The sequence below is a fragment of the Rhinolophus sinicus genome, linkage group LG03 (genome assembly GCF_036562045.2).
Source record: "Rhinolophus sinicus isolate RSC01 linkage group LG03, ASM3656204v1, whole genome shotgun sequence".
Lineage (NCBI taxonomy): Eukaryota > Metazoa > Chordata > Mammalia > Chiroptera > Rhinolophidae > Rhinolophus > Rhinolophus sinicus.
In genome coordinates, this window is record NC_133753.1 from 142795352 (window position 1) to 142814537 (window position 19186).

Sequence of the window (19186 nt, forward strand, 5' to 3'; positions counted from 1 at the left end):
GCTGATTTTGACCTTGAGAAAGAGGTCACTGACTAGTTTATCATAGAAGGGATACTAGCAATTGTTAAGTGGTTTCTAGGGAAGGCTGAGAACAATGATGATTGTGTGTGTGGTGGGAGTATGGAGTGGGTTTCTTACAGGAAATATCCTGCTAGTATTCTTCATGAAAAAAAAAAAATGAAATAGCAAAAATAACCAGTTCGTTTCATATGGTTTATCAACAAATAGATTTTTCACCTAAAATGTTAAATAAAGGGAAAATTATGTCGTATCAATACAGACTTTCTTCATTTTTTCCCATTAAAAAAAACCCTTTCTTATAAGGCAAGAGAAGAACATTTTAATTGTTCTTTCAACTATACATTCTCTTAAATGTTAATCCAAATACAGACCAGTTGACTAATAATTATCCATCAAATTTTGACTTTATGTATAGCAAAGTCAATTATTAAGGGTAAACAACATGTTTCAAAAGTGATCCTCATTACTGATTGCACAATAAATCCTGTTTATAACTCTTTCCTCAGTTTCCAGTGTTCAGATGGACAGGCAATTTAGAAAATGCCGTGACACTGAACATTCCTCCACAGTCTGGAAGAAGCAGAGAGGAAACCCACAAGGTCATAAGAACTTGTCTACCAGCATTCAAATCTCAGGAGTATAGCCAAGTGCAAAACTGCGTTTGTGGAGACAAAAGTCCTCAGTTTTCACCTTACTGGACTGGGAGACTGGACACTTTTCTCCTTTAGACCTCACTCACGTGATACGCAAGTGAATGAATTCTTAAAGACAAAGACGTTCCTGCAATCCTTTTAATACAAGCAAGGTTCTGGACTAACTGTGTGGAAACAAGATAATGAATGGTTGAAGGTTTAGAAATAAAACGTAAGTGCCTTTAGCTATTCTAACTATCAACATAAATAGCCTTTTTGAGTTTGTACTGTGCTAAATGTTGTGCTAGAACCTATAAAGAAAATAAAAACGACCTTGTTTCTCATGGACAAATACCATATGTGTAGTTATTTTACAGCAATGATGTGACTACAGGGGTCAAATAATCAGAGACTAGGCCGTTGGGATGAGCCACTCCTCCTTCCTTTCATTGTTTGTCTTATCCACAGAAATAAACTGTGCAGTACTCTTGTCCTAACTTAGATGATAATTCAGTATATTTACACATTGTTTATTTAATAAATCCTCATATCTAAGAATCTCCCAAATTAATGCTGAATAGAATAGAGTAGAAAAAAGGTAAATATTTTCCTCCTGAATCTAATCTTTTATTAATCTGCATACATGTTATTCCAAATATATACATGTAGATTGCCATATATATGTGCATAGAATGTATAAATACATATATATTATACATGAATGATTTATTACAGAGATATCAGTGTTTCTAGATTACACTGCATACTTGATGAGCTGTCATTAGTGCAGAAAGGATACATAGCTTTTCAACAAAAGAAAAGAATGAGGCTGCCAGAGTGTTGCAGTGGTTTGGGCTTTTTTTTTTTTTTTTTTTTTCCTCCAGCATCCATCCCTGCCAATCTCTGCACTGCCAGTAGGGAAAACCATATCCATGGCAACCAACCGTACCATTCCAACCCACATCAATGACGCCTCCAATCTAAACTGTCAAATATTCTATGCACATCATGTAAAATAGGTCTCTTTCCCCTTATACCTCTGTGCATCTCGTTTCCGTGGCTACATGTTTATGCAAATGAGAATTGTCCTTTCTCTCTCAGGTTGATTGAACACTGAATTTGTTTTGCACCTTGGCAATGCAAAGCCATGCTGTCTTGCCACCTGGTCTACCACATAATTGCAAAAAATTACATTATAATGATAACTGTCCCCAAATTAGCCTGATAACACCATCTACCTGCCTTGTGAGCAAAAGAAACAGTGTGCAATAAAGAAGCATGTTAAAACAGAGTCGAGATAGGGGAATAATGTTTAATTGGCTCTCCAGAGTCTACTAATTTTCAGAATTGGAAACCTAGTGTTTGATTTGTTCTTTTTAGTCAGTGAGAAGAAAAAATATCCTTCATAAATTCTGAATGACAAATTTGCCCATCTTTTTTTGCATGTGGTTTCAGCATTCCAGGGAACCTAAAGTGTCATTTCCTCTCTGGAAGAAAGGAAGCACAAAACATGCTAGGTATGTACTCTAAATTTTCACTCAGTATCAGCTCTAGCTATAAATTTCTTCCAATCCCTGTATCTCTCTCATTCTTTTACCCCAACCCCTTCCAAATCTTGGATCAATACCTTTCATTTAAAGTTAAGATGCAGGATTTTTACAGGATGACACATATTAAAATAAAGTAAAGCTGGGAATATAAAATAATTACCTTCCCTCCACCCCTGTTTTCTTTAATCTATGCCTTCTCACTAGATTGTGTCCTGTAAACAATTTTGTTGTGGTGGTGGTAGTAGTGGTTAGTTTCTTTCAGAAAAATCATAATTAAACATTTTGCAAATAGTAAAAACAATAGATTACTTTTTATTTAGTTCATTTTAAATGATACCTTACACTGATAAGGACCCTTTTTCATGTTAATTTTTCTGCAAAAAACAAGAAAATGGGCAAGTAAAAATATGGTACATAACGTATTTCCCCAGGATGTAAGTAACAAAATAAAAGATACTAGATTCTATTATGATAAATATTAGGGATATATTTTACTTCTTCCCCTGCTTAATACCTCTCTCCCTGCAAAATAAATCCTTCCTATTAAAAAACAACAACAATAACAACAAAAACAGGAATAACTTTATAGAATTTCATAAAATTTTTGTCTGATTTATCTTTTGAACTTTGTTTATAAAGATTCCAAGTCACCTTTGAGTAGATTAGAGAGAAACAAAGGTTACAGAGATGGACAAGATCCCTTTTCAAGTTAATAGATTATCTGTAAATGTGTCTTGGCCCAAGATAAAATACAAGTTTCCAAAGCTAGATTAATCATCGTCTTTTCTCCCATCTCCCTCTACATATCTTTTAGGGTGCAGCTGAGGCCCCACTTTCTCCCTGACCAGGGAGATAAAGTGATGACTATCTCTTTTATCGCTTGGCTCTATGAATGCTGTTGTTTCAGCATTTCATTAGATACCTTTACCTGCTGGTTATGAGTTGCTCTCTGACAAGATTGTAAACTCTGGGGCAGAGGTGGGGGAAAATAATTTCAAATAATTCTTTTGTATTTTCGATCCTTAAAGTGAATATTTAGCTTAGTTAAATTGAATATTAAGCCTTGGTTGTTCTTGGATTTTAGGCTGAGACATTTAGGCAGAGAATAGCAAATAAATATGACTCAGGTCATGGCAGAAAAGAAATCAACTTTTAGTTGTGTTCTCTATGTTCAAGGAATCATGTCAAATATGGAACAATAATCTTTTCCTTGTTAAAATTTACTTTTAAATAACAGATTATGTGTTTCAAAAGCTGTAATATTTGAAAGAGAGGACATGATGGATTTAAAAATTCTCTTTGATTGTTACATCTCTGCCAATGATGTTTCCTAAACACTGTTCTTGACTCTGGGGAATTACTAAGGCAGTGGAAGACCTAATTTTATAAAGATTACAGTCAAATGGAATGACAAACACCCACAAATATAGGTGATACCAAGAATTAAAAATCATGTCTCAATAGCAATTATGACTGTTAATGTCATCATTCCAATGGATTTACCAAATGTAATATATAAAATTTCCAAGTATTTTGGAAGGCTGACAATAAGGGTCATTGGAGTTATATTCTAGAAAAAAGTATGGAAGAATAGTTTGAATCGTATTGACCTGAGGAGCACAAATACTGAAGGACCTGACTTTTTCATAAAGCCAATTTTTTAAAACCTTGAGTTTGTGCCTTTGGACTGACCTTGCTCAGTCTTAATGCTGGAGCTCCTTCTTCCTCTAAGTAGCCTTTCTCTGAGCACAAGAAACTTGGTTTCAAAATTTCATTCTATTCAGGGATTCCTTGCTGAACCCACTTCATTTTTCCTTTAACTTTGCCTGTGCGTGTAAAGCGAAATGGAAAAATAAGGCATTCATTTGCGAAATGTAAAGGCCAAAAAAGTTTGTATGAATTCTGTAAGTGAAAAATAGGGAGTTTATTCAAATGATGAAACATTGCCTCAATTCTCCTATCTACTTTTTGTACCTACACAGTTTACACTGCCTAGATTTTTCCTATGAAAGGATATTTTTCCATAGAATCATTGCAGAGAAACAAACAAAATAGAAAACAGAAACATCCATCAACTAAGAGCAACTACTTACTTGTTAAATGACAATACTATTATTGAATAAATAACAATAGTAAATTCTTATGAGACACCACGTTCCAAGCAATTGTTTTAAGCCCTTTACATAATCTAAATAATTTAATCCTCACAACAGTTTTATAAATTAGGTACAATTATTTACCCTGTTTTACATATGAGAAAACTGAGACAGAGGGAAAATCAAAGTTGTACAGTTAGCAAGTAACTCTCAGGATCAAATTATCTTGCTATAAAGTCTCCAATGTGTTAACCTATTCAATTCTATGCCATTTGACCTTTGGAGGAATATTTGTATTCTCAATTATCACCACGCACTTGTATCAGTAAAAATAAATATCTTAAAATTATAATATTCCAAAATTCTGTCTTCATAACTCAAATTCCCTTTCATTTAATCTTTCAAAGCATGAAATTGAATCTTCTCCTGGGGAGAAAAAAATCCTTTATGAAAGACTTCAAAATTGGAAACATTGCTTTTAATGCCAGCAATGATTTAGAAGACCTATGATGATTTTTTAAGTATCTAGACATATGTTCATTCAATCAGCCAGTTAGTTAACAAATATTGCGTGCTTACTAAGTGCCAGCACTGTTCTTGGCTCAGGATTCTGCAGTGAACAAAAGAAAGTTCATGCCCTCATGGGACTCACATTCTAGTGGAAGGAGAGTCTATAGAAGAAAATACAGTAGAATAGAATAGAATGGAAGAATGGAATGGAATGGAATGGAATGGAATGGAATGGAATGGAATGGAATGGAATGGAATGGAATGGAATGGAATGGAATGGAATAGAATAGAATAGAATAGAATAGAATAGAATAGAATAGAATAGAATAGAATAGAATAGAATAGAATATCAGATGGTGAGAAGTGCTATAAACATTTTAAACAGGCTGAGGGTATATAAAATAAAGAAAAGGGGCTGCTCTTTTATTAGGCCAGAAATGGTCCTTAGGTAAAGTAATATTTGAGCAGAGATTTGAATGAAGTGAAGGAGGGAGCTCAGAGGTGAGAAGTGGTTTGCCTAGGATCAAGGATTGTTAGGATGGCTGAATGAAGTAAAGGGGAAATTGCTGAAGGAAATGCCCTTAGTGAGGCAGCAGATGGTCAGATCATGGAGGGACTTGCAGGAAAATTTATGTAATTTCCCTTTTACTCTGAGAGATGGGAGGCCATCTGAGGTGAATGACTTATGTTTTCAAAGAATCACTCTCACTCAGAGTGAAATATAGAACAGAGGGTGGGTGAAATCAGGGAGTCCAGTGCAAAAGGCTTTTGTATCGTGTCAGGCAATAAGTGATGGTGGCTTGTAGTAGGGTATCAAGAGATGACTTGTAAGAAGAGATTTCAAAGTTGTAAACTACAAGATTTTATAACATATTAAATGTAGGGTGTGAGGAAAATAGAGGAGATGGCTGTATTCTTGTACAAAATGAAATAGGAAGTTTCATGCTCAGAAATTGTATGTAAAAGAAATTGATGAAGGGATAGAGGATATGTAGTCTTTGTTCCTGGTTATGTTTACTAGCAAGATGAATACTTTTCATCTTACTATATTATTATTAATCATTTATATTTCTGATTTTTGTAACTTGCCTATTCATATCCTTGCCTACTTTCCTATTGCAGTATATGATTTTTAAATTAACAATTTGTAAGATTTCTACATATTAAAGTCATTACTTTCCTTCTGTCACACATAGTTATATTTTTCCTTGTTTGACATTTGCTTTTTCACTTGGATTTTTTCCCCCATACGATGTCTTAAAATACTTATTTAGTTAGACCTTTCATTTTTTTCTGTGAGTCTTGATTGAAAGGGCTTTCTTCACATGTACATATATTTTCTTCCAGTAGTTTTAAATTTCATTGTTTGTATTTATATTTAATTCATTTGGAGAATTAATTTTATTTTAAGGTGTCAATTAAGGCTCTAAATTTATTCTTGCCATATGGCTAACTGGTTTCATAACACGTTTTATCAAATTGTATATCTTTTCTTTAGTCACCTTTATTATATTCTAAATTCTTATTTGTAGTTTTATCCATTAAAGAATTAAAGAATGAAAATTACCAGCATGGTTGAGACTGAAAATAAATGGCCTCTCAAAGATTGTTCGCAGGAGTAACATTAGTAGAAACTTTCTAAAGTGTAAGGAAGTAATGTATTTAATTCAGAAATTCTACTTCCAAGATCTTTTTTCAATAATCAGATGGATTCAGAAAAGTAGAAATATGATGGTATATATCACAATATTATTAACAATGAGGGAAAACTAAAAATAATTTAAATGTATAGCCATAGGTTATTACTTGAATAACTCATACATTCATAAAATTGGAATTCTACTCAATCATTATAAATGATGGTGTCAATCTGTATTGATCAATATGTAGAATGTCAATGACATGTTGCTAAATGCTAAAGGTAGTTTTCCAAAAAACAGATCTGCTATGATCCCACTTTAAAGATACACATGTAACATTTATACATATTGAAAATAACCTAGGAAAAATATTCTCCAAATTTTTACTAGTGGTTATATACTAATACTGGTAATGATGTAAGTAGAAATATAGTGAATAATGCTAATAAATGGTGGCAGGATTATGGGTAATTTTTTCTGCTTACTTTTTTTTCCCCTTCTATTTTTTCTAATAAGCATGAATGATTTAAATAATTTTAAAATGCAAAAAACAAACAAATACATATTGAATGACGTTTCTGGACCCAAATTCCACGTGTGTGGGGAGGGCTGTCTTTGCCCCCACACAACATTAAACAATTCTCAGGCACCAGCAGGGTGTCCATGACTTAAACTAAATTCTGACACTATCTACAGGGAGATAGCATCAGATTCCATAGGTAAAAAGCTCAGGCGCACAAGACTGCCCTCTACTTTAGATGCCAGCCACAAGTCCAGGCTATTACCTGTGCTTCTGACAATTGGCTATAGATTGGAGGTTCCCATGACCCCTCCCCTTGGGTTTGAGTAATTTGTTAGAACAGCTCACAGAACTCAAGAAAAACTGTTTTCTCTTTAGATCACTGGTTTATTGTAAAAGGATATATAACTCAGGAACAGCCAGATGGAAGAGATGCATAGGGCAAGGTATGTGGAAAGGGGCCCGAAGCCTCTATGACTTCTCCAGCTTGCCACTCTCCCGGCACCTATGTGTGTTCACCAACCCAGAAGCTCTCCGAATCCCATCCTCTCAGGTTTCTCTGGAGGCTTCATTACAAAAGCATGATTAATTAAATCATTGGCCATTGGCGACTGAGTCAACCTTGAGCCCCTCTCTTAATTTGGGGATGTGGCAGTGAGGTGGAACTGAAAGTTTCAACCCTCTAATCTCTTGGCTGGATCTCCTGGCAACCAGCCCCCATCCTTAGGTGCTTTCCCAAAGTGACTTCATTAACATAAATGACTTTGATTACTTTCAACACTGAGGAAGTTTGGAGGGTTTGGGGAGCTGTGAGCCAGGAATTGTAGGCAAAGACCAAATATGTATGAAAAATATATTTTGAATATCTGAATGACCAAATAGATATTTCCTATGAATCATGATATCACATATATATTGAAATATCATGATTTAAAGCAATGCAAGAAACCTTCGACCAGATGCTATGTTTATATTGTAAGAGCTAACTTGCGCCACATTTCTTTTCTACTTTCTGACATAGTGAAGCCTCATGTTCAGAATCTCCACAGCACATTGATGTAGGTGCTTAATGGGAGCCCTAGACATTTATTTATTTATTTATTTATTTATTTATTTATTTATAATTTTTTTATTAAAATACAACTAACATACAATATTATATTAGTTTCAAGTGTACACCATAGTTATTCATCATTTATATATCTAAAAAAGTGATCACCATGATAAATCCAGCAACCATCTGATACTGTACCAAGCTACCATAATATTATGGACTATATTCTCTATGCTGTACATTACATTCCATGCCTTCATTGTTTTATACCTGGAAATTTGAAACTCTTATTGCCTTTCACCCTCTCTTTTTAATTTTTCAATTACAGTTGACATTTAATATTATTTTATATGAATTTCAGGTGTACAGAATAATGGTTAGACATTTTCTAGTATATAATTTAAGAAGTGATCCCCCTGACTAGTCTAGTACACAACTGGCACTTTACATAGTTATTATCACAATATTGACTATATTCCCTATGCTTTACTTTTTATGCCCATGACTATTTTGTAACTACAAATTCATAATTCTTAATCCCTTCCCTTTTTTCACCCACTCCCCCAAATCTCCCCTCCCATCTGGCAAACATGAAAATGTTCGCTGCATCTATGAGTTTGTTTCTGTTTTGTTTGTTTGTTTATTTTGTTCTTTAGATTCCACATATAAGTGAAATCTCACTGCATCTGTCTTTCTCCGTCTAACATACTCTGCTCAGTACAATACCCTCCAGGTCCATTCATGCATCCGGAGATGGCAAGAACACATTCCTTTCCATGGTTGAGCAATATTGCATTGTATATACTCCTATGTACTGCCTCCTCTTTATCCATTCATTTATTGGTGGACACCAGTTCACCTTCATATCTTGGCCATTGTAAACAATGCTGCAATGAACACATGGATGCACACGTCCCCTCAAAATAGTGTTTTGGGTTTCTTTTGATAAATACTCAGAAGTGGGATTACTGGGTCCTTCTTTGTCTCTTGTTATAGCCTTTATTTTAAAGTCTATTTTGTCAGGTATACATACTGCTGGTTATTTTGCTTCCATTTTCATGAAATATCTTTTTCTATTCCTTACTTTCAGTCTGTGTGTCAGTTTTAATTTGAAGTGAGTCTCTTGTAGGCAGCATATGTGTGGGTCTTGTTTTCCTATTTATTCAACTCACCTTTCTCTTTTGATTGGAGTATTTAATTTATTTACAATGAAAGTAATTGTTGATAGATATGTAACTATTGCCATTTTATTATTCATATTTTTTTATTATTATTGTTTTTTCATCTTAAAGAAGTCCCTCTAAGATTCCTTGTAATAATGGTTTGGTGTTGATCAACTTTTTTAGCTTTTCCTTGTCTGGTAAGCATTTATCTGTCCTTCGATTCTAAATGATAGCTTTTATGAGTAGAGTAATTTTGTTTGTAAGTCCTTGCTTTTCATCACTTTGAGTATTTCCTGCCAATTGCCCTTCTGATCTGCAAAGTTTCTGTTGTAGGTAACTAATTGCTTTTCTTTTGCTGCTCTTAAGATTCTTTGTCTTTAACCTTTGGTATTTTAATTATTATGTGTCTTGGTGTGGGCCTCTTGAGTTCATCTTGTTTGGGACTCTCTGCACTTCCTGGGTTTGTATATCTATTTCCTTCACCAGGTTAGGGAAATTTGCTGTCATTATTTCTTCAAATAGGTTTTCAATTCCTTGATCTCTTCTTCTGGTATCCCGATGCTGTGGATGTTATTAATAGTAAGCTTGATGTTGTCCTAGAGGCCCATTAAACTATCCTCATTTTTCTGGATTCTTTCTTCTTTTTGCTGTTCTGATTGGGTTTTTTCTGCTACCTTATCTTCCAAGTCACTGATTCAATACTCTGCTTCATCTAATCTACTGCTGATTCCCTCTAATGTATTCTTCATTTCACTTATTGTAGTCTTTATTTCTGACTAGTTCTTTTTTATATTTTCTATCTCCATTTTTATGTTTCCTCTATCTTTGTTGAAGTTCTTCCTGGGATCATTGAGCACCCTTATAACTAGTTGTTTTTAACTCTGAATCTGGTATATTGCTTGTGTCCATTTTGTTTAGTTCTTTTTCTGGAGCTTTACTCTGTTCTTTCACTTGGGACATGTTTCTTTATCTCCCCATTTTGGCTGCCTCCCTGTGTTTGTTTCTATCATGTTTCCCCGAAAATAAGACCTGACTGGAAAATAAGCCCTAGCATGATTTTTCAGGGTGACATCCCCTGAACATAAGCCCTAATGTGTCTTTTGGAGCAAAACTTAATATAAGACCCGGTCTTATTTTCAGGGAAACACAGTATGTGTTAGGTAGGGCTATGTCTCTCAGTCTTATTAGAGTGAACTTATGCAGTAGGTGTGCTGTGGGAACTAGTGGCACAGATTCACTGTTCACCTGAGCTGTCTGCTCCAGGTATGTCCCTTGTATGAGTGTATGTACCCTCCTTTTGTAGTTGAGCCCTCGTTTTTTGCACATCAATGGGAAGAATTGACACTTGGGCTGATTGGTTATGAAGACTGGCCATGACTACAGTGGAGGAGGTAGTGTACAGGGGCTGACTCTATGGAGCCGGATTTGCTTTAGCAGTGCTCTGGTGCCTGCCAAGTTTTCTCTTTGGGTGTGTTGTTTTTGGAGGTAGCTGGGTGGTGCTCTAGCTGGGACTGAAGCTGGCCACTGGACGTGCCAGGCCTGGGGCCTCCTAGGAGGGGCCCCACCTAGGCCAAGTTCATCCACAGCCTGTGTCCTGTTTGGGACAACCTGACATGAGCCACAAAGCAATCTGCAGATGCCCACTACTTGTGCTAGTCTTGGAGTTGCCTCAAGATGCCAAGCCAGGAACCAAGGCCAGCTGATATTAGTACTGGGCTTGGGGCTACTCAGCAAGAGAAGAGATACAGGACATGCTAAAGCCATATGTTGTTTGCTTGGATTTTGTGAACCTTTGAGAGATTTTAGGAAAGTCCACAGCATGAGCCAAGAGAGGATGTTTGTATGGAGAAGCCACTGGCAGCAACTTGGGTTTGCCTGGAAGTTGGGTAGGGTCAGGTCTCAGGAAATCACCAGGGTGCAGCAGACCAATGGTGTTAGCCAGGGTGATGGAAACTCAGATATGGTGGCTGCTGGCATCTGCACGCTGGGCAGGGATAGGGCTCAACAAAGAAACAATTGATTCTGCCAGCACTTCTGTCTGGGAGAAAACTGCCTCTCCAGCCGTCACCCTGCAGCCAGACAAGTTAATTCCTCCTTATATTTCCCTGGTGCCTTTAGAGCTGCTGCCTCAGCACTGGAGTTCATAGTGAGTGAGTCCATAAGTGAGTAATTCCATGCACGGGCCCTTTAAGTGGAATTTCTGGCACTCTAATAGTCCTCTGTCTCACTCAGCCACAATCTCCACTGGTTTTCACAGCCAGAAGTTATGAGGACTGTTCTCACCAGCAATGGAAACTTGGACTGGAGATCCTGCTGTGAGACTGGGACCCCTTGCTCCTCCAGGAGTGGGGACCTGTGCAGTCAAGATATCCTTCCTGATTTTTAGTGGTTATACACAGGTATGGGACCAGCCCATTCCACATCTCTGCCCATCCTACCAATCTCAAGGTGGCTTCTCCTGTATGTCCTTAGTTGTAGGACTAGACTTCAGGTGATTCTCAATGATGGTTGTTCTGTAGTTTAGATGTAATTTTGATGTGGTTATGAAAGGAGTCAAACACAGCTTTTACCTACTCTGATGTCTTGACTGGATATCCTGGGAACCCATAAAATTTTAGTTCAACTCTGCTGCCATCTGGAAAACATGGCAGTGTAGGCATTATCCCAAACTGGCTACCGGAACTTGAAGGACTATTATTAAACTTACAAAAAGGTTCTCTTGGTGTGTTCTTGTTACAGCCTGATCCTCCTTGCTTTGGGAGGAGTGTTTGGCTTCAAATTTTTTAGTATAAAAAAACAATAAGAGTTTTGTTCATTTGAATAGACATTCTCTTATTTATTTTTCAAAGAACCTGTTGAGCTATGTTGACTGCTTTGATCTTCTTCTTTTTCACATGCTAGAAAAGTAAGGTTACAGATTTTTTACATGATTTTTTTTTTCCAAGGTGGCAGCATGAGGATTCAAACTCAGCTATTTTTCTTTGAAACCTAAGGCTCTGTTTTATTTTATCTCATAAACACCCACACCTGTCATTGAAAGCCTATCCTTTAAATAACTAGTGAGAAGACAAAACCTAAACACTTTTGATTATAAAATATGATTGATAAGACATTATAAATAATTACTTCACAAAATACTTTCCCACGTTTATTTTAATTTTGCAATAAGAAACAGTATAAAATAACAGAAAGGAAAAGGATTCAATAAAATTCCCCAGACTATTTTTTGAAATCTACTTCTTGCCCAAGAAGATTTTTTAAAATTACTTGACAAAACAAACAAACAAACAAAAACCTGGAATAAATACACTGTGAAATCTGATTTATATGTATTACAGATGGTGTACTAGAAAGAAAACACTGAATTAAAGGAAAATGTATATGTTACAGTGCTGCAAAGTGTACCACTCATTTAATTCTTCTGGTATTCTTCAAATATAATGGAAATTATCAAATTATCACTATATTTTTAAAGCAATAATATAGCTTGTAACTTAAAGGCTAAGAAAAGGTGAAATGACATAAAGTATCTGTAAATCAAAGGTTTACAGCTAAATCTTTTATAAAAGCGTAATTTGATATACATTTTTCTAGTTTTCAATAAGCCTCCTAGTGCATTAACTCCTAACCATGTAGCAGTGTCACAGTCTATGAGCATCAATGTCAACTTCTCCAATCAATTTGCTTGTATTATGAATCATACCACATGCCTACTGGTTTTCTGCATATCAACATTCAACTAATGGACTTGAAGTCCTAGTTATATATGTTAATCTAAAATTCCTCTATATATGACCTCTGCAGAAATAACTAACCAGGAGAGCATATTGGTCCTATTACTTTCATGTTTGAAACACAACACTTGCACTCTCTGAGTCAATGCCAAATGGAGATTTTTCTAGTAGGTAACAACTTTTCATTACTAATTGGACCTGGCATGTGCTCTTACAAATAGCCACATTTCTTTTTTCTTGATTGATTCTTAAATTAGTTGTCAGTGCAAGGTCAATAATGACTCTTCTAATAGTCCTCCAGCTATGGGGACTCGTCAAGAGCCTGCAGAAATGATAATCAATTTTACATTATTTTATTTGTCTTGTTTACAAAAGTTCATTGTCATACAGACTCATGGGTGTGCATACTATTTTTTAATGAGTTATAAACATTTGTTCTCATTAAAATAATGTTTTAGAAATTTTGAAAAAGAAAAAGTCACAATAACACAACCATTATTTGTGTTTATTATCTTCTAGTCTTTTCATTAATGAATCTTTAAAAAGTATTTTATATTTAAAAAATGTGTAAACCTCCCCCCACTTTGGCCTTTAGATATTCATAATTGCAGGAATCATAATCCTTGGTTTATGACAACATTCTCATTAGTGGTTTGAGCCTGTACTTATTTGTAATACTATAAAATGCTTCACAAATTCATCACCATCTCCCAAAAAGCTATGAGCTTGAAAATAACCTGCATCAAACACTATGTCCCCCATTGTTCCCTATGCCTTTCCCCACAGAAGGTAGCAATCATTCAAAATTCTATTTTTATGATTTTCTTACTTCATTTATATGATATATATATTAAATATATTGTGAATAAATAAATATATATATCTATATAAAGTATATATACATATATAAATTGTAAATTGTGTTTATATGTGATCCTAAAAAGTATATATTTTATTTCTGACTTTGTAAAACGTTCAGTATACTGTATATAATCTTTTGAAATCTACTTTTCTCATTTAATAATCTTATTTTAAGATATTCATAATATTGTCTATTACTCTATGTCATTCAATAGGACTCTGCATAATAAACCACGGTGAACATACCACACTTTTGTCATCTATTCTCTCTTGGATGGGCATTTGGGTTACCTTCATTATAGTTTTCATAACTATCAGTTTTAATAGTTTCATGATATTCCATCAACTTCCTTAATCGGTTCTCCATTTTTTTAGTTTAGTTGCATCTAATACTTTGCTCTACTGATGAAGGTTGAAGTGAACACCTTTATACTAATACATTTTCTACACTATATATTATAACTTAGAAAACTAGAAATGGAGTTATTAGGTTAAAAGATATTAACAGAATAGCTATTTCCAATTTGCAATCTAAAATGTAACTCCATCAGCAATTGTACAATTACCAGACTGCCATAAGTACTGTCTTATCCATTTTGTGTTGTTAATTTAAGAGATAGTTATGCTTTTCTTTTAGGCCTCACTGACTTCAATCAATCAATTCTCACATCAAACTTCAGACCTGGGGCCTTATCGTCTAATCGGGTAATGTTTCATTTGGTGGACACAAAAGTAAGGCATTAAGACTGAAATAATGGTTCATAACCTGGATTTGAAAGTCTAGTTTGAAGTTCTGCATAGAACATATTGTAAGTGAGCATTGTTTATTCTTAGAAGAGTGATTCTTAACCTGCAAATAATGAAGCTGACACTCAAAGAAAATGAGTAACTTTCCTAAAATTATATAGTTAACTTTTCATCACATGATATTGTTTCCTGCCTGATGTAATATAAAGTAGACCATCTAAAGTTATCATTTCATTTTCATTTTGAATGATCCTTTCTAAATTCCTACAGGATGTACAATTCTGGTTTTGCAGTACAATACTTGCCCCTATTGTTGTTGTTTTTCATGAGAAATGGTTTTCATTGCTAGTTCTTCCTTGAGTTTATCCTCCACAATGTGTTGCATAGCACTAGGCCTAGAGTAGTTTGTTAATACAGACTTGCTGAGCTGAACTATCAGAACTTATAGTCTTTCTACAAGGAAACACTTCCTTACCATTCCTCTAAATCAAAGAATTATTAATTATATAGTTTTGATAATCTCATTTTCAACACACTTTTTTTCATATTCCCTGTGTTCAGTAATATTAACTACAGTTTGTATCACATTGTGGCTTAACATGCATTGCTGTGCTTGCATAATTTGTATAAATTTTTTCATGCCCTAGGACAGATCACTTTACTTGGGCATTGGAAACAGTCATAGGGAGTTTTTTTTCCTAGGCTCATGCAGGGTGAGAACACTTGCCAGGCACTCACAGTGTATAGCTGCTCTTTTCTCAATTACCACAACCAGAGACAATTGTTGTTCAGCTTGATTCAGCCCTAACAAAGCAAACACATATTTAACACTTGGTCTTGATGACTAAAGTCAGCAATTTTACCCATCATAAATGCAAGTTCCCACCCTTTTCCTCCATGCCTGTAATCTGCATCTGAATTGCCTGATGATTACGCGCGGCTCAGTTCATTTTTCCCTCTCTTATCAACAGTTGCCAATCTTTGCAGCCCTGTGCAAAAATAGATCCCTGGATGGGTCATTCATTGTGTGTCCAAATACTGGGCAAGTTTGTAAAACAAATTTACATGTTCGCTTTTGTCATCTTATTTCTGACCTCAGTTACTTTCCCTAAGTTTTGTTAAATAAGAGTATGTCCACATATATCTTATTCTCCTTTTATCCTCCTTCTGATAGAGCATTTTCTTTGGCTATAGAAAGATGAATTTCATGATTCATCAAATAAAAGATTTTCAGTCCCGCTTCCTCAGTAACTGAACTACAGTACACAACATTTCTTTAGTAAAAGCCTTTGCTGTGTTAAATGCGTCCTTTCTTTGTAGACTTGACACTCTGCATTTCCAGGAACATGGGTTAGGTTTTGTGCACAAAAAGTGGACAATGAGGCCTTTAACACACTTTTCTCAATGGTAGGCATACTCTGCACTGTGGCACACAATGCATTTTCTCAAGGACTTTTCTATGTTTTGCAAACAAGTGAGGAGAGTATTTGGTAGATGTGGAATATGACTTACAGAGAGCTGAAATAAACAACCTGAGGTCAAACAGGCAGTCCCTGGCCAATTTTGTTCATAACCTTGACCTTCTAATCCTGTCTTTTGATTTAACATTATGTAGAATCTATTTTTTTCATCTAGCCAGAAAAAAAAAATCTTTAATAGACATTTGAGAATGAATTGCTGCCTCTTACTTATCTTGATATATAAACCCTTGTCAACGTTAAGCAAGAGAATTTCAAGGGAAGAAATTCAGTTATAATGAAACACCATCCACAGACACCACAAAAAATACAGACCACTTTAAGCTGGTAAATTCTGGTAGTTGTGAACTTTTTAATGGATATGTGAGTTAAAAGGTTAATTTTGAAATTAGTTATTTGGATCATAAAATGCATTTTTCCATTGAAATTATGTGTATCTGCTGGTTGTGCTTGTGGGAAAGAATGAATAAAGCCTATTTCACGCATGATGGACTTAAACAATGTTAATAATAGTATTTCTTCAACTACATCCCCATACAAGCTTCCAAGAGTAAGTATCTCAAGCTCCAGACTTTCACACAGGACCACTTCCAAAGCAGATGTGACTGATTCTGGTAGCAGCTGAGCATAGGAACAGGTCAGGTGATAGAAAAGCTAGAGATGTGAGCAGGTGACAAAATGACATTTGTCTAGCTGCTTTAAAGATATCAGACACTCTCCCAGGTTCTCTGAATTGAGAAAGAATGAGAAGTTAGTCTCCAGAAAGGAGGTCTGAATGCAGACCATCCCTCATCCCATGTATAGATGTGCAATGTAGGCAAAGGAGAAGTGTCTCTGCTGATGGGTCAAGACCCAAGATAACACACAGGAAAGAAGTGTAACTGAGAGAGGAGGAAACCTTACCCCAGGTTAATATGACTAGTGGTGACATACCCCATAAGTAGTCATAGTGAAGAGGAAAAAAAAATACTGATTGATGAGCCATACTAAACTCATGCCTTTAGTACTTGGGAAAATCTGCTTTGATTCCTGGTGTCCACATCTCTGAAAGGAGGATATTAAATCCAATAATTTCTCAATGACTTTTCAACTTTAAAAATACTATCTTGTGCTGCAAGCATGCATAAACAATATACTTATAGAGAGGAGGCAAGTAAAAACCTGGCAAAGACCTAGTGCTGGAGAAAGAGGGCCTGAGGAGAAAGTGACCAGGTAATGGCCAGAACCAAGTAAAATGAAATAGAATGAATCGTGGATACTGGGCCTTGGAACTGAGGTAGAGGCCTCATTTGTTCAAAGGCGATGTCTCTTTAAACTGCTTTCGGGGTAGCTTCATGGGTGAGCGTACTGAGTCAGACCACTTTAAACACCTTCTTGTCTCTGGTCAGGATTTAGCCTGGAGAATATAATGGAAAGAAGACATTATAAATCATCAGATCATGTTTTATGGTGGTAGAGATTTCCAAACTATTCATACCCTCTTTTCCCCTTGGATTAATACCCTTTGGGTTTTGATTTTCCCCTTTCTTCCCACCCCACTGCAAATCACTGTCATAGTCATTATTTCTGATGAAAATAAGTCATAGTCCTTGGATGTGGTGAGAAAAGGATATGGTTGAGAAGTATGGTTACACTGGGAGAAGAAGAGGAGGTATACAGTGACTGAAACCAGGCAGAAGCTAAATATATATATATATGTATATGTGTGTATATATATATATAATTACACACACACACACACACACACACGCATATATACACACATACACACAGTGCCAAAAACGTATACACATTTTAAGAAAGGAAAAAACTGCATTAAAATTGTAGTGCTCAATATATACCAACAACAAAAGATGAAAACAAATCACGTTTGACTTCTGCAATTACAAAAGGTGCTCAAAGGGGTTATCATCAGCGTTATTTTAGTAGTTTTTTTCCTTTCTTAAAATGTGTATACATTTTTGACAGTGTGTGTGTGTGTGTGTGTATGTGTATGCGTGTGTGTATACATATATATATAAAACATCTGATTGTTCTAAGACAAATATAGTATTAGATTATATGGTCTATCTGCACGAAGTTAGTATTAAAACTGTTTAGCTGTTAAGTGAGGATGTATTCTATACATATGTAAAATATTAGAAGTAGCTATTATAATAATTATTGATAATAATTTGTTATTATCAACAAATTTCATGTTCTTGAAATATATATATTAATATATATATATAGAATATATGGATATATATTCATTAATAATTCTGACGTTTTCCCTTGGTTCATGCTAACTTTGCAGACATGGCTTTAGAAAATATTTTGTACACCTCTAAGATGAGTCAGAAAATTATTTATAGGACTTTACTGCATGTTTCTACTTATAATATTCTTCAGTAGGTAGATGATTGTCTACCAATTAAAATAAAATTTTTAGAGAATTAAAAAAAGACATGTTGCTAAACAATTAAGAGTAATTATGAGGTCTGACAATTAAGTTTGCCAACTCATCCTAGAAAAAGTGCTACATACCTCATTACTGAATATCACTACAGTCACCTTTGAAGTACTCCACTTGGGAAGCTATGCACCAATGCCAGCACCTAGTTCACCCTTCAAAGCAATTGTGGAACTCTTTTTCTGGAATGGCCATCAAAGCTGTCGTCATATTACCCTCGATGTCCTGAATGTCATCAAAATGTTTTCCTTTTAATATTTCCTTTATCTTTGGGTAAAGAAAGAAGTCACTGGGGGCCAGATCAGGTGAGCAGAGAGGGTATTCCAATACAGGTATTTGTTTACTGGCTAAAAACTCTCTCACAGACAGTGCCGTGTGAGCTGGTGCATTGTCGTGATGCAAGAGCCATGAATTGTTGGTGAAAAGTTCATGTCGTCTAATTTTTTCATGCAGCGTTTTCAGCACTTCCAAGTTGTAAACTGGTTAACTGTTCGTCTAGTTGGTACAAATTCATAATGAATAATCCCTCTGATATATATATATATATATATATATATATATATATATATATACATGTATGCAACAAGTTTGTGAACTTAGTTGTCAGATCTTGTATATGATAAAGAAACAGAAGAAATCAGTTAATATTAAAAATCATTTAAATCTAGAAATAACTTTTCTTTTAGAATTTAGATATTTGATGAGACATTTTCTGTTTCCCTTTAAGT

General features: G+C 35.1%; 1 long non-coding RNA gene across 1 annotated transcript; it reads left to right on the top strand.

The window, feature by feature from the left end:
• Window positions 1-532: 532 nt before the first annotated feature.
• On the top strand, window positions 533-16839 carry LOC141570415 (uncharacterized). The gene is made up of 3 exons (XR_012494420.1): window positions 533-885; window positions 2109-2170; window positions 14419-16839. It is a non-coding gene; the product is annotated as an uncharacterized LOC141570415 (long non-coding RNA).
• Window positions 16840-19186: the final 2347 nt, after the last annotated feature.